This window comes from Cupressus sempervirens, chromosome 5, assembly GCF_028749045.1.
Source record: "Cupressus sempervirens isolate cs-2001-9-10 chromosome 5, ASM2874904v1, whole genome shotgun sequence".
Classification (NCBI taxonomy): domain Eukaryota; kingdom Viridiplantae; phylum Streptophyta; class Pinopsida; order Cupressales; family Cupressaceae; genus Cupressus; species Cupressus sempervirens.
The window spans coordinates 801604809-801618494 of NC_143122.1; positions in this window are offsets into that span (position 1 = coordinate 801604809).

Sequence of the window (13686 nt, forward strand, 5' to 3'; positions counted from 1 at the left end):
TTCACATGATCCAACTTACTAGAAGATGAAGCCTTTAGCTTTTCTATAATTTCCCAAAAATAATCATTAGTTTCATACAAGGTATTAATAGCATCAAAACTAGTGACTTCAGTTTCCATTCAGTTTCCATTGTGGTTAATAGTGTAGCATGCCTACTCAAGGAATCAGCAACCTGATTTTTCTTTCTAAACTTATGTTTCAGAACAAAGGTATATCCCTATAAGAAAGATACTCACTTGGCATGTTGACTATTCAACTTCTTTTGTGTGTTGAGATATTACAGAGCAATATGATTAGTAAATAACACAAACTCATGTGGGACTAGATAGTGCCTCTAGTGCCTTAATGCTTGAACAATTGCATAAAACCCCATATCATAGGTAGAATAATTCTTTCTCACTTCATTCAATTTATCGCTAAAGAAAGCTACATGATTACCTGCTTGGCTAAGAACAATGCCTATCCCAACATGTGAAGCATCACACTCGACTTCAAAAACTTTGTCAAAATTTGGAAGTGCAAATGGGTAAGTGCACCAAGTTGTGGTGCCAAAATGATGACACCCTTTTTTTTTCTAACTTTAGAAAGTGTGTACACGCTTTTTAAAACCCAAAAATTTTATAAATGGGTTGCAAACCCACAGTCCATTCATTTTTTCCTCATTTTTCAACTTCCTCTTCTCACTGCACGTACGCGAATTCAACAAATTGAAGATTTTTGCCACCCGCCTCCTCAATATGCCTCCTCATCATCAAAGTTTGAGATTGTGATCACGTCATATGTTTTCTAGCCTTATTTTTGCATTGTTTTATATGTTTTTGTATTGTTTTGTAGGTTTTTTACAATTTTTCTTTAAATTTGTTTATTTATTTAGATTGCAATTGGTTTCTTATCAGGAAATGTGAATAATGAATTGGAAAATCCCCAACAAGATCAAAACCAAAACCCTCAACAAGATCCAAACCAAAATCCTCAACAAGATGAGAATCAAAACCCTCCACAACAAGAACAAGAAATTTTGCAACCTACACTGATTGGAAGACCTCCTCTTGGTACACAAGACAACATAATAAATGAAATAGAAAGAGACAAAAATGAATTAGAAGCACTCATTGGTAGGTTGAAAGCTTATGGACAAACCAATCCAATGAGAGCTCAATTGGCATTCTCCCTTGAGTCCATTATGACCCACATATCTTCTATTAGTGGTCAGTTGGATATTTGGCAGGTTAAGAGCGATGAATAAAAAAAATATTATGCAAACAAATTATCATATCAAGATGTAAAATTTAAAAAAAATTACCAAAAGGTGGCATTTGTGCATTGTTTAGAAAGCCTAGTGAACAAAATATTGTTAGAGAGATAACTAAATGGTTCCCCATCCATTAGTGCATACACTATGGTATTAGAAATAATTTTTGAGATAGATGGTGGATGGTTTTTTATGCCCCTCCCTACAATAATCACAAGGTACCAATGTATTTCTTAAAGAAATTGTATTGTGAGTTTTTCCTTAGGGAGATCCCCAATTATTTTGATATATTATAATCTTAGGGTAGAGGTGGGGGGGTCATCATTTGAGAGGTTGGGGGCACGTCATGACCCTAATGTAGTTAGGGCACCTATTGTCAAGCCACAGGGTGAGCATGTGACTATTCCTTTAGTTGTGAAGGAACATGTAGAGGCCAGCACTCTAGGGACTATTAATGCTTTGACGCAGACCCTCATTCATTGCATGAGTCCATTAGTTGAGGAGGAGCCTTCTATGTGTCGTGGTCATATGTGCAAATCATGTAAATCCTTATGCACATTTGGCAGCCATGCTGGAGATGGTGTGGATGATGGGCTAGTCATTGATCACTTCCTGAATGAGACATTTGGCATTGACACATAGGTAAATTAAAATTATAATAAACTAATTTGATCACATTTCATATGTATAGTGAATGATTAATTAATTAGCATGTATTGACATTGTTCAAAATTTTGGGTTAGAGTGTTGGCGGCCCTAGTAGTGATCCCTCGGCCCCATTTTTCATCCCGTCGATGAGTCTAGAGGTATGTATCAATTTAATCATTTAAATTAATACATATATTAATTAAGTAATCATATAAAGGATTGAAAAAAAAAATTATGCATGTGCATCAGTTCTCTACAGGACCATCGACATTCACTAGGGACTCCAAGCCTAGACGTGATATGAGCTTCATAGAGATACATTTGTTTCATGTTAATTTAATTCATTTGATTATATTTGTTTCATGTTTCATGTTACATGTAACGTGTATTGTATGACATGTAGCTCTTAACATCTGAGATTCCTCCTCATCTTCGACAGTCCATCGATCATGGAGTGGCTACAGCTATGGCTAGTTCATAGCCATTGACTGAGGTATGAAAGATTTTTCTTGGTTTTAGTTGTTGTTTATAATAGTTAGTATTAAAATTTCTAATTTTATTTATAAGTAATTATATTGATTGAATTTTTGTAGGGTCTTGTTGCACCCGAGAGTCCACGAGCCTTTGAGGTGGAATTTTAGAGTGACTATTTGATGGTGGTAAGAAAATAATTAATTTTTTGTGTACGTATATTTGATTTCAATTTATAATAATTATTGATTCATATCTACTTTGTTTGTATCAACTCAAGTTAGAAAAGAACCTCAACAAGAGGATGAGCGAGCATGTGAGGAAGACCCCATCATCCCCATCATCTCCCTCCACACGATGACTAAAGACCTCTAGAGATTTTTTCCTTCCCCTTGTGGGAAGGAGAAGATATAGTTGATAGACACACATGTATAGGCATCAACGGACATATATGTTGGATTTTATGTCAGTGGACATATTCAATATACATTTGATGTATATATGACATTTTATATTTGATGTATGATATTTATTTGATGCATGACATTATTAGACTTATGACATTATTGGTTAATATATGATATGTTTTTTCATGTACTACATTATTGGTTATCATAATATATTATTTGTTTGTTCATGTATGACATTATTGGTTCTCATTTTATATTAGATGTTTGTTCATGTATGACATTATTGGTTATCATAATATATTATATGTTCCTTCATGTATGACATTATTGATTAACATAATATATTATATGTTTGTTTCATGTATGACATTATTGGTTATCATAATATATTATATGTTCTTTCATGTATGACATTATTGGTTATCATAATATATAATGAGGTTGCATGGGTACTTGTACCCACACCCCTAGTACTTGTACCCACGTACCCAAGTACCGAGTACACATATCCCAAGTATTGGGTACTCGGTGGAGAGCATCATAGCTAAGGACCTTGATTGAGATTTCAGATTATCTTTTTCAATTTTTTGTTTGTGTATCAGCTTGTTGTTTATCAAGCTTAATTCAATACGTAATCAGTTTGAAACTTTGATAGAATATTGATTAACAATTAACTTTATCATTGTTCAAGCATAAGTTTATCATTTCCAATATGTCATCATCATATGATTTATCATCTTGTTCATGTTTAAAGTTTTACTTCTCCATTATTTGTTTATCAAGCTTAATTCAATACCTAATTAGTTTAAAACTTTGATACAATATTGATCAATAATAAACTTTATTAGTGTTAAAGCCAAATATTCATCATTTGCAATATGTCATTGTCATATGATTTATGATCTTCTTGTTCATGTTTAAAGCCTTCCTTCTATGTTATGCATCTAAAAATTTATAATAAATTATTATTACAAACATAGAACAAATCTAAAACTAGAAACAATACATTACATTTGCAAACTTTATCACTGTTCTTGATTTGAAAAATCATTGTCATGACTCATAAATTTCAGTTTTCTATAAATATAAAAGTATAATTAAAAATAAATTTTGACATACCCAAGTACCCCCATCCCCTCTTATAAAAAAATTTGTACCTGTACCTGTACCTGCACTCACACCTTATGTACCCCAAGTACCCCCGTCCCCGTGCAACCTTGTATATTATATGTGGGTCTTGGTTTTTTCTCTACACCTATGTGGTCTATAGGATCTCTTGCTACTTAGAACATCCCCTGACCTTTCCTAGCCTCTTCACCAAGTTAATTGATCCAAACTTGCAGCATCACTCCCTTACTCTTCTAGGAACAGTATCCCTCCAAAGGTTTTATAGGTCTACTAGGGTACCATAGCACTCCCTAGTCCAACCAAGGTTTCCATGATGTCCTAAGGTGTTATTGGAAAACTTGTACTTTTCTTGAATAGATAACATTAATAGGTTTGTACCTGATTTCAAGATTTCTTCACAAAAGGGCTGTAAGGAGAGCCCCTAATTAGGCCTCCACTCAAATTTCTAGGGCCAATAGCTCCTTTTTCTTAGAGTTTAAACACCTATTGACTTAAGAACAATTGATACATAGGACCCATCCTCAAGGATTTTTAGGGTCTCAGTGTGTGTACAGGTCGTACAACAAAACTAGCAAAATTTAGGGTTTGGTAGGGTTTTCTTGGTTTCCTATTGTCCCCACTTTTAAGACAACTTCCATACTTCAACTAGACTCCTCCTCCACAAGTTACAACCTCCTCATACCCCTCTTCAATCCCTTAGAAGGGAAAGTCTTTATTCTTCAAGCTTTTCTCTCGAGAGCTCTTTCTTTGCTGACAGTCCCTAGCCAAGCATTGCCTAGCTCACCTAGGGCTTGGTCAAAGAATTCCTTGCACTCACTTTCAGGGCCCTTGCTTGTATAATATAATACATTAGGTTCTATAGCCTTGAAATCTAGAAGACCATGGAATTTCCATGGTGGAGACCTTTCAAAACTTGGTCACAAACTATAACTAATCAATGAAAAATGGAAAATAAATAATAAGACAACTGCAACATGCCACAAAATGATAATAACCATGTGATTTGCCTCCAAAAAAGATTAAAAACCGGTAAAATCTATGCTAAAATAGTCACAGTCTGCTGCATACATTCCAACAGTACGGATTCGTATAAGAAAAAAGTTGCCAACCCTTGATTAGGGTTCCTCCAAGCATAAATAGGTTGCTTCTCAGGTTAGAGATAGATTTTATGGCTTTTTCAAAGCTTCTTTAAAAATTATATGAAAATATTATACCTATGTTGGAACCCAGTATTGGTTTTCATGACAAGAAAGAAGATATTCTTAGTCAGTTAAATATTCTTGCTTGGCAGTCTAGGAGAACTCGAGAAGATTAGCATAGAGCTAGTAGATTTATCAGGGAGGAAGAAGATATAGATTATTTTATTAGACAACTACAACAACAAAGACAAAGATAAAACTAAATAACCTCTAGAAACCAAGAATCCCAAATATCTTAGTTTGTGAACCGTTGTTGGGAAAATTGGAGTTCGTATTCTCTGGACAATATAGTAAATCTCAAAAAAGGGAAGGTATCCCTAATTATATATTTCAATAATAAGAAGACCTTAACTTCTCACCAAACCTCACAAGGTCTAGGAGAAAAGAAAAAGGTAGACCTTCATCTCCTTTGAAGGAAACCCGGTCAACTCCCACCCTACTATTTGGAAAACTTAAACTTTACATGGGGCAAATCTTCCCCCTAAAGTCACTATCTCAACTCCAATTGCTACAATGGCTCAACCATGGGGAGCTTCTGCCTCTTAAGTGCTAATCTAAACAACCTACCCAAAGGAGCTAAGGAAATCTTGCCCAAGTTCAATGGTAATTCCTATCAAGAGATGGTTGAAAATGTAGGAAATCCTTAAATGTCTGTCGACTCTGTAAATTGTCATCTTGAATATAAATTTGATGTAAAAAAATAAGGAAATATCTTGGTAACATCAGAATATTCTTCATGCACTATTCCAGCAAGAAGCCAACAAATCCTTAAGACTCGGGGCAATACATTGTGCCCAAAGTAGTTGAACAAAGGTAAACATCATTTTCGTCAAACATTTGGTTCAAAATTTCAAAGTTCAATGACTCCAAAATCTCATTTGCTAAAAAAATCCATACTTTTGTAAGTCATTGAAATGTTAAAAAATCCCCCCTATGAGTACCTTAGATCAAACCCTAACAAATTGGATAAGTTGATTGAATATGTCATAGGTCATCAATTTGTCCCTAAAGTTGTTGATAAATAATTTACTAATGTTTTATCTTTAGAAATCAGTCAAAATTATGCAGTTCATTCCTCCATTGTTAAATTTGAGGATAAAGTTGGTTCATACGACAAATACACCTCATTAAATATGAAGCTCAAACCATTCTATATTTCTATGTTCATATACAACCATAAGATCAATAATTGTATAATTGACTCTAGGGCCTTTGACAACACAATGAATTGTATGTTCTAAAATCCTTAGATCTGCTCCCCTCCTCCCTAACTAAAATCTTTGGTAAATGGTCTTTTATGGATTATAAGAAGGCCCCCCTAGTAAAACAAATAAAGAATGCTCAATTTGCATTAGCCACTCATCCAGGCAAGACACTAAAGATAACTATTATGGTTCCTAATATCCTAGTTAGTAATGACATGTTGAGAAGGAGTTTTTGTAAGGACCTAGGAGGAAAAGTTAAATTGGATTGGTCCGAAGATACTATACTAATGGGTAAGGAAATTGTGACTCTCCAACTAAATGGAAAGTCTATGTACATTCCTTTCATCAGAAGATCCCCGAGCCCAAATTCTATGCAATAGGTGTTAAATTTCTAACTACATTATTTTAGGAGGGGAAGAGGTTTTTGAATCTAAACTTAATAATAAGGATTCCCTATAGGATATTGAGTTCAATGGTATCTATTCATCCAATAGTATAGGAGTTGGTGTAGTGTTGTTAACACCACAAGGTGATAAATTCCCTTATTCTTTTACACTAGAATAAAACAACACAAATATAACAATGGAGTATGAAGCCTTGTTGGTAGGAATTGTCGAGCCTTGTTGTTAGGGGAATATTAAATGTGAAAAACCCAAGGTTGAAGAAGTATCAAAATAGGGCATGGGATGAAGTAGAAATATTTGAGGATTACCTTATTACCATAAAAAAAATAGCATGTTCAAAATGATGTGTATGATCACCCCTTTAAATTCTATCATGAGTCTCCATCATTGGATGAGATGACATATCCGGTTGCCACAGTCAAAGATCGCTGCCCTATGTCATTTAGTGACCCTTAGGGACATGTTGGTTTGGTGTGCCTAAGAATGTTTGAGCACTCAACGAGATGGGATGAGATTGGGGTTAGCATTTAACTAGACAACTAGAGCTAATGGAATAGACAGTTTGATCCCATGACAAAAGGTGAGAGAGATTTGGTAGTTGGCAACTTTGTACTAGCCAACACTACAAGTTTTAGCATCACTCGAGATGGCATCGCAAAATCAAAATCGAGTAAGGTCACCAAAAAGTGAGAGAGGTTATTGTAGGTCTACACAACATGATCCTATAGGACCTAGAATTACATCCATACCTTGCAGGAGATTCGAGATATACCCCATCAAAGATCATTGCCCTATGGCATTTAGTGACCCTTAGGGATGTTTTGGTTTGGCATGCCTGAGAATGTTCAAGTGCTCAACAGGATAGGATGAGCTTAGGGCTAGGGTTTACCCAACAACCCAGAGCTAACATATTAGATAGTTCAATCCCATGACGAATAATGAGGGAGATTTGGCAGTTGGCAACTTTGTACTTGCCAACACTACGAGTTTTAGCATCACCCGAGATGGCATCACAAAATCAAAATGGAGTAATATTTTGAAAAAGAGAGAAAGGTTATTGTAGTTATCCAAAACATGATCCTATAGGACCTATAATCACATCCATACCTCACACAAGCTCTGAGATATGCCCCATCAAATATCATTACCCTATGGCATTTAGTGACCCTTAGGGACATTTTGGTTTAGTGTGCCCAAGAATATTTGAATGCTCAACAAGATGGGATGATTTTGGGGCTAGTATTTACCTAGCCACCCAGAGCTAATGGAATAGACAATTCGATCCCATGATGAAAGGTGAGAGAGATTTGGCAGTTGGCAACTTTGTACTAGCCAACACTACAAGTTTCAACATCACTCGAGATGGCATTGCAAAATCAAAATAGAGTCATATCACCAAAAATAAAGAGAGGTTATTGTAGGTCTCCACAACATGGTCCTATATGTTGTATCAATACCTCACATGAGCTCTGAGATATGCCCTGTCAAAGATCACTACCCTATGGCATTTAGTGACCCTTAGGGACGTTTCGGTTCAGCGTACCCAAGAATATTTGAGCACTCAATAGGATAGGAAAAGCTTCGAGGTAGGGTTTACCTAGCCACTTGGAGCTAATGGAATAGATAGTTTGATCCCATGATGAATGGTGGGGGAGATTTGGTAGTTGGCAACTTTGTACTAGCCAACAATACGATTTTCAACATCACCCGAGATGGCGTCACAAAATCAAAATGGAGTAAGATCTCTAAAAAGGGAGAGAGGTTATTGTAAGTTTCCACAACATGATCCTTTAGGACCTAGAATCACATCCACACCTCACATGAGCTCTGAGATATGCCCCATCAAAGATCATTTCCCTATTGCATTTAGTGACTCTTAGGGATGTTTCAGTTCGGCATGCTTGAGAATGTTTGAGCGCTCAACAAGATGGGATGAGATTGGGGCTAGGTTTTACTCAGCCACCCTACCTAATAGAATAGACAATTTGATCCCATGAAAAATGGTGAGGGAGATTTGGTAGTTGGAAACTTTTTACTTGCCAACAATACGAGTTTCAACATCACCTGAGATGGCATTGCAAAAAAAAAATGGAGTAACATCTCCAAAAAGAGAGAGAGGTTATTGTAGGTCTCTACAACATGGTCCTATAGGACCTAGAATCACATCCATACCTCGCACGAGCTCTGAGATATGCCCTGTTAAATATTGTTGCCCTATGGCATTTAGTGACCCTTAGGGACGTTTTAGTTCGGTGTGCCCAAGAATGTTTAAGCACTCAATGAAATGGGACAAGCTTGTGACTAGGGTTTACCTAGCCACCTAGAGCTAATGGAATAGATAGTTCAATCCCATGACAAATGGTGAGGGAGATTTGGCAGTTGGCAACTTTGTATTGGCCAACACTACGAGTTTCAACATCACCTAAGATGGCATTGCAAAATCAAAATGGAGTAAGATCTCCAAAAAGAGAGAGAGGTTATTGCAGGTCTTTGCAACATGGTCTTATAGGACCTAGAATAACATCCATACCTCACACGAGCTCTGAGATATGCCCCGTCAAAAATCACTACCCTATGGCATTTAGTGACTGTTAGGGACATTTCGGTTTGGCATGCTCGAGAATGTTCAAGCACTCAACAAGATGGGAGCAGCTTGGGGCTAGGGTTTACTCATCCACCTAGAGCTAACAAAATAGACAATTTGATCCTACAATGAACGATGAGGGAGATTTGGCAGTTGGCAACTTTGTACTAGCCAACACTACGTGTTTAAGCATCCCTCGAGATGGCATCGCAAAATCAAAACAGACTAAGATCTCCAAAAAATGAGAGAGGTTATTGTAGGTCTCTACAACACGATCCTATAGGACCTAGAATCACATCCATACCTCTCACGAGCTTTGAGATATACCCAATCAAATATTGCTGCCCTATGACCCTTAGGGACATTTCGGTTCAGTGTGCCTGAGAATGTTTGAGTGCTCAACGAGATGGGATGAGCTTGGGGCTAGGGTTTACCCAGCCACTTAGAGCTAATAGAATAGACAGTTGGATCCCACGATGAACGGTGAGGGAGATTTGGTAGTTGGCAACTTTGTACTGGCCAACACTATGAGTTTCAGCATCCCCTGAGATGGCGTCAAAATCAAAACATAGTAGGATCTCCAAAAAGAGAGAGAGGTTATTTTAGGTCTCTACAACATGGTCCTATAGGACCTAGAATCACATCCATACCTCATACAAGCTCCGAGATATGCCCCGTTAAAGATTGCTACCCTATGGCATTGATTGACCCGTAGGGACATTTCAGTTTGGCATGCTCAAGAACATTCAAGCACTCAATGAGATGAGAAAATCTTAGGGCTAGGGTTTATTGAGCCACCTAGAGCTAACAGAATTGATAGTTCGATTCCATAACGAATAGTGAGGGAGATTTGGTAGTTGGCAACTTTGTACTAACCAACACTATGAGTTTCAACATCACCCGAGATGTCGTCATAAAATAAAAATGGAGTAAGATCTCCAAAAAGTGAGAGAGGTTATTTTATGTCTCTACAACATGGTCCTATAGGACCTAGAATCATATTTATACCTTACACAAGATCCGAGATATGCCCCATCAAAGATTGTTGCCCTATGGCATTTAGTGACCCTTAGGGACATTTTGGTTCAGCGTGCCTGACAATGTTTGAGTGCTCAACATGATGGGACAAGCTTGGGGCTAAGGTTTATTCACCAACCCAGAGCTAATGGAATAGACAGTTCGATCCCACAATGAACAATGAGGGAGATTTTTTAGTTGGCAACTTTGTACTGGCCAACAGTATGAGTTTTAGCATCACCTAAGATGGCCTTGCAAAATCAAAATAGAGTAAGATCTCCAACGAGAGAGAGAGGTTATTGTAAGTCTCTGCAACATGGTCCTATAGGACCTAGAATCACAACCATACCTCTTACAAGCTTCAAGATATGCCCCATTAAAGATCACTACCCTATGGCATTTAGTGACCCTTAGGGACATTTTGGTTCAGCGTGCCCAAGAATGTTCAAGCACTCAATGGGATGGGATGAGCTTAGGGATAGGGTTTACTCAACCACCCAAAGCTAATGGAATAGAAATTTCAATCCCACGACCCTTTTCCCACTAAGTTGCAAATTTGAGCAACTTTTACAACTTTCAACAATGCAACTTTGCACAAAAAGGGAAATTTTTAAATTTTTCACTTGATTCCACTTCAAAGACTTGGAAAATGTTCAAAAACACTAAAATAACTTATTTCCAAATGCTCATCCTTTCACCAATTCCCAAACTCCTACCATTCACAAATCAACATGCTACAAGAGTTCAAATCCTTCATGGTACTTGACCTAGGGCTTAATTGGAAAAATCACAAAACACATCTTGTAGTATTGAAACCTTGGAATCTTAGAAAGGACCCTACGAACTACCATTTCCTAAGTGGGCATGAAATTTCAACCAAGGAAATTGCAGTTAGAGGCCCATTTTTGCTGTGTGCACCAAAATGTTGTCCTAAAAACTTAGTTTCACTAAAAATGCAATAACTTGAGTTAGAAAATACATAAAACAATGACACAAGAAGAAAAAGGAAGCTTATTCAAAGCCCTATCTCAAAAATCCATTACATCTTTTCTAAAAATTAATATATTTTGTGCAATATGCAAACAATAGTAAAAATGATTCAAAAACTAAATTTCTTTCTTTGCAACTTCTTCCAATCCATATATGAATGCCCTCCAGACCTCTCAAATGAGGTATATATATCTCCTATGTATATTATAATGGTTAGAAATAATATTTTAATAGTTATAACCCTTTTCCCACTAAGTTGCAAATTTGAGCAACTTTTACAACTTTCAACAATGCAACTTTGCACAAAAAGTGCCATTTTTACATTTTTCACTTGGTTCCTCTTCTAGGACTTGGAAAAGGTTCCAAAATACTTAAAACCAACTAAAAATAACTGAGTCCTATGATTTCTTGACCAAAAAAATAAAAATCCTAAATTTTCCTAATGAGCAACTTTTGCTTATAAATTGCATAAAGTGCCTTAAGCATACAAAATGATGTCTTTCTTTGATAACCATGGACTTCTCATCCAAGGGTTGTTTATTCTAGCCTAAGTAGGAAAAAAAAAATGAAAACCAAAATATAAACCAAGTTTCAAGAACTTATCGGCTTATCAGTTTCAAATTTGGTATAACACCTAAATTGAAGGTTGATTTTTTTCCTATTAGTATGATGACAACTCTACCATGGTTGTCTATCATTCTATTAAATTATAGGAAATCTCATGATGTATTTGAAGAGGCCATTTGATACCTTTGTATGTCTCTATGAACTTTGTAAAAACCACTAGATTGGGATAGTATCTAAGATCATAGAGGGAACATTGCATCTACTAATCCTATTTATCATTATGATGGTGTATATTAGTATGTATAGCTTTAGACTATTGTGTATTTTAGACTTGATGATCCCTTTGGTTGTATCAATTGTGTCATATGCATAATCCACACCATTTTTCCCACCAACTAGTCTCAAAACTCTAATTAAAGACTTCTACATTTGTGCAATTCTTTCTCATATGAATAAAGATCTCACAAAGTATATAAATATACCTCAAATGATTAGAAAACCTATCTCAACTTGCTCTATTAAAAAAACTTCATTGTTGCGTAGTGCTTTTTTGGATTTGGCCTTGTAATAAGTTCTCTTCTGTACTCTAAATATAGGTGTGAACCAAGTTTAGTAAGAGGTGTGAACAAAACAATGTTTATGTCTCCTTTGTTAGGTCTATTTGATATAAAAGAATACAAACAAATTTGGAAAAGCTAGGACTTGACCAAATGACCCTAAGGACTATTAAAACCTTCTAAGGATCACAAAAATCATATTTGCATTGAAAAACCAACAAAATTGCTTATTTTTGACCCATTGGTACAATTTGGCACTCTGGCTTATAATGGCACCTAGAGCCCAATTGACCTTACATTTTGGTCTTATTACAAAATTCTTATTAATGTTCCAAATCCAAAACTAGGACCACTATCCATTTGCCTTGGTGTCCTACACCAGTTTCCTTCAAGAAAAATAATGTAAACATCACCTTTCTATTATAACTATGACTTGGGGATGGATTATTAGCATGTATCATATGTAATTATGCAAATTAATGTAGGGAATAGTCATAGGATGCAGATGATTGGTGTAGAGTCTACAACCTTAATCCACCAAAACTTTCTTAAGTGCCTAGTAGCACCCAACCCACGGCAAGATGCCAAACAAGGTTTCCAGCCTTTACCCAATTCTAACCTATGTATCTTCAAGTGGACTTCACTTCTCCAAGGTCTTACCCTCTCCCTAGGATTCTTGGCAAACTTGGGCCAAAATAAGGCTTTAGGGACAGTAGCCCTCAACTAGGCCAAATAGGGAAAATTAAGAAAACTTCTTTCAAGGGTTCAAACAAAGACTTTTTTTGTCATACTTAGTCCTATCCCACTATAATTCATCCACTTTTAGGGTTCCCACACCACCAATAGACCTATTTCCCAAATCTAGGCCTAGAAATCCTAGTAGGTCTATTTTAAGTTTTCAAAGGTTAACTCCCAAACTCCCCAAATAATGTGGCAAACAAAACACCTTCTTAGATACCCTTTTCTAGAATCTTGAAGATTCCAAAGACTCATGGGCTGATCCTACTCCAGCATACCCAAACACTAACTAGGTTCACAATCCTAATAGTCCTAATTACACTAGCTTTCCAAGGCGAGTGTCAAGAGATGGGGTCATAGAATTAGAACAACCACTTAGGACTCTTCCTCACCATGCTAAAAATCCATTCCACCCTTCACCTAGGTCATTACTGTAGACACCTAAATTTGATTACACTGCTTTGGTAATCTAATTTAGACATCTCTAAAGGCATTATTAATTAAATTTCTATTTAA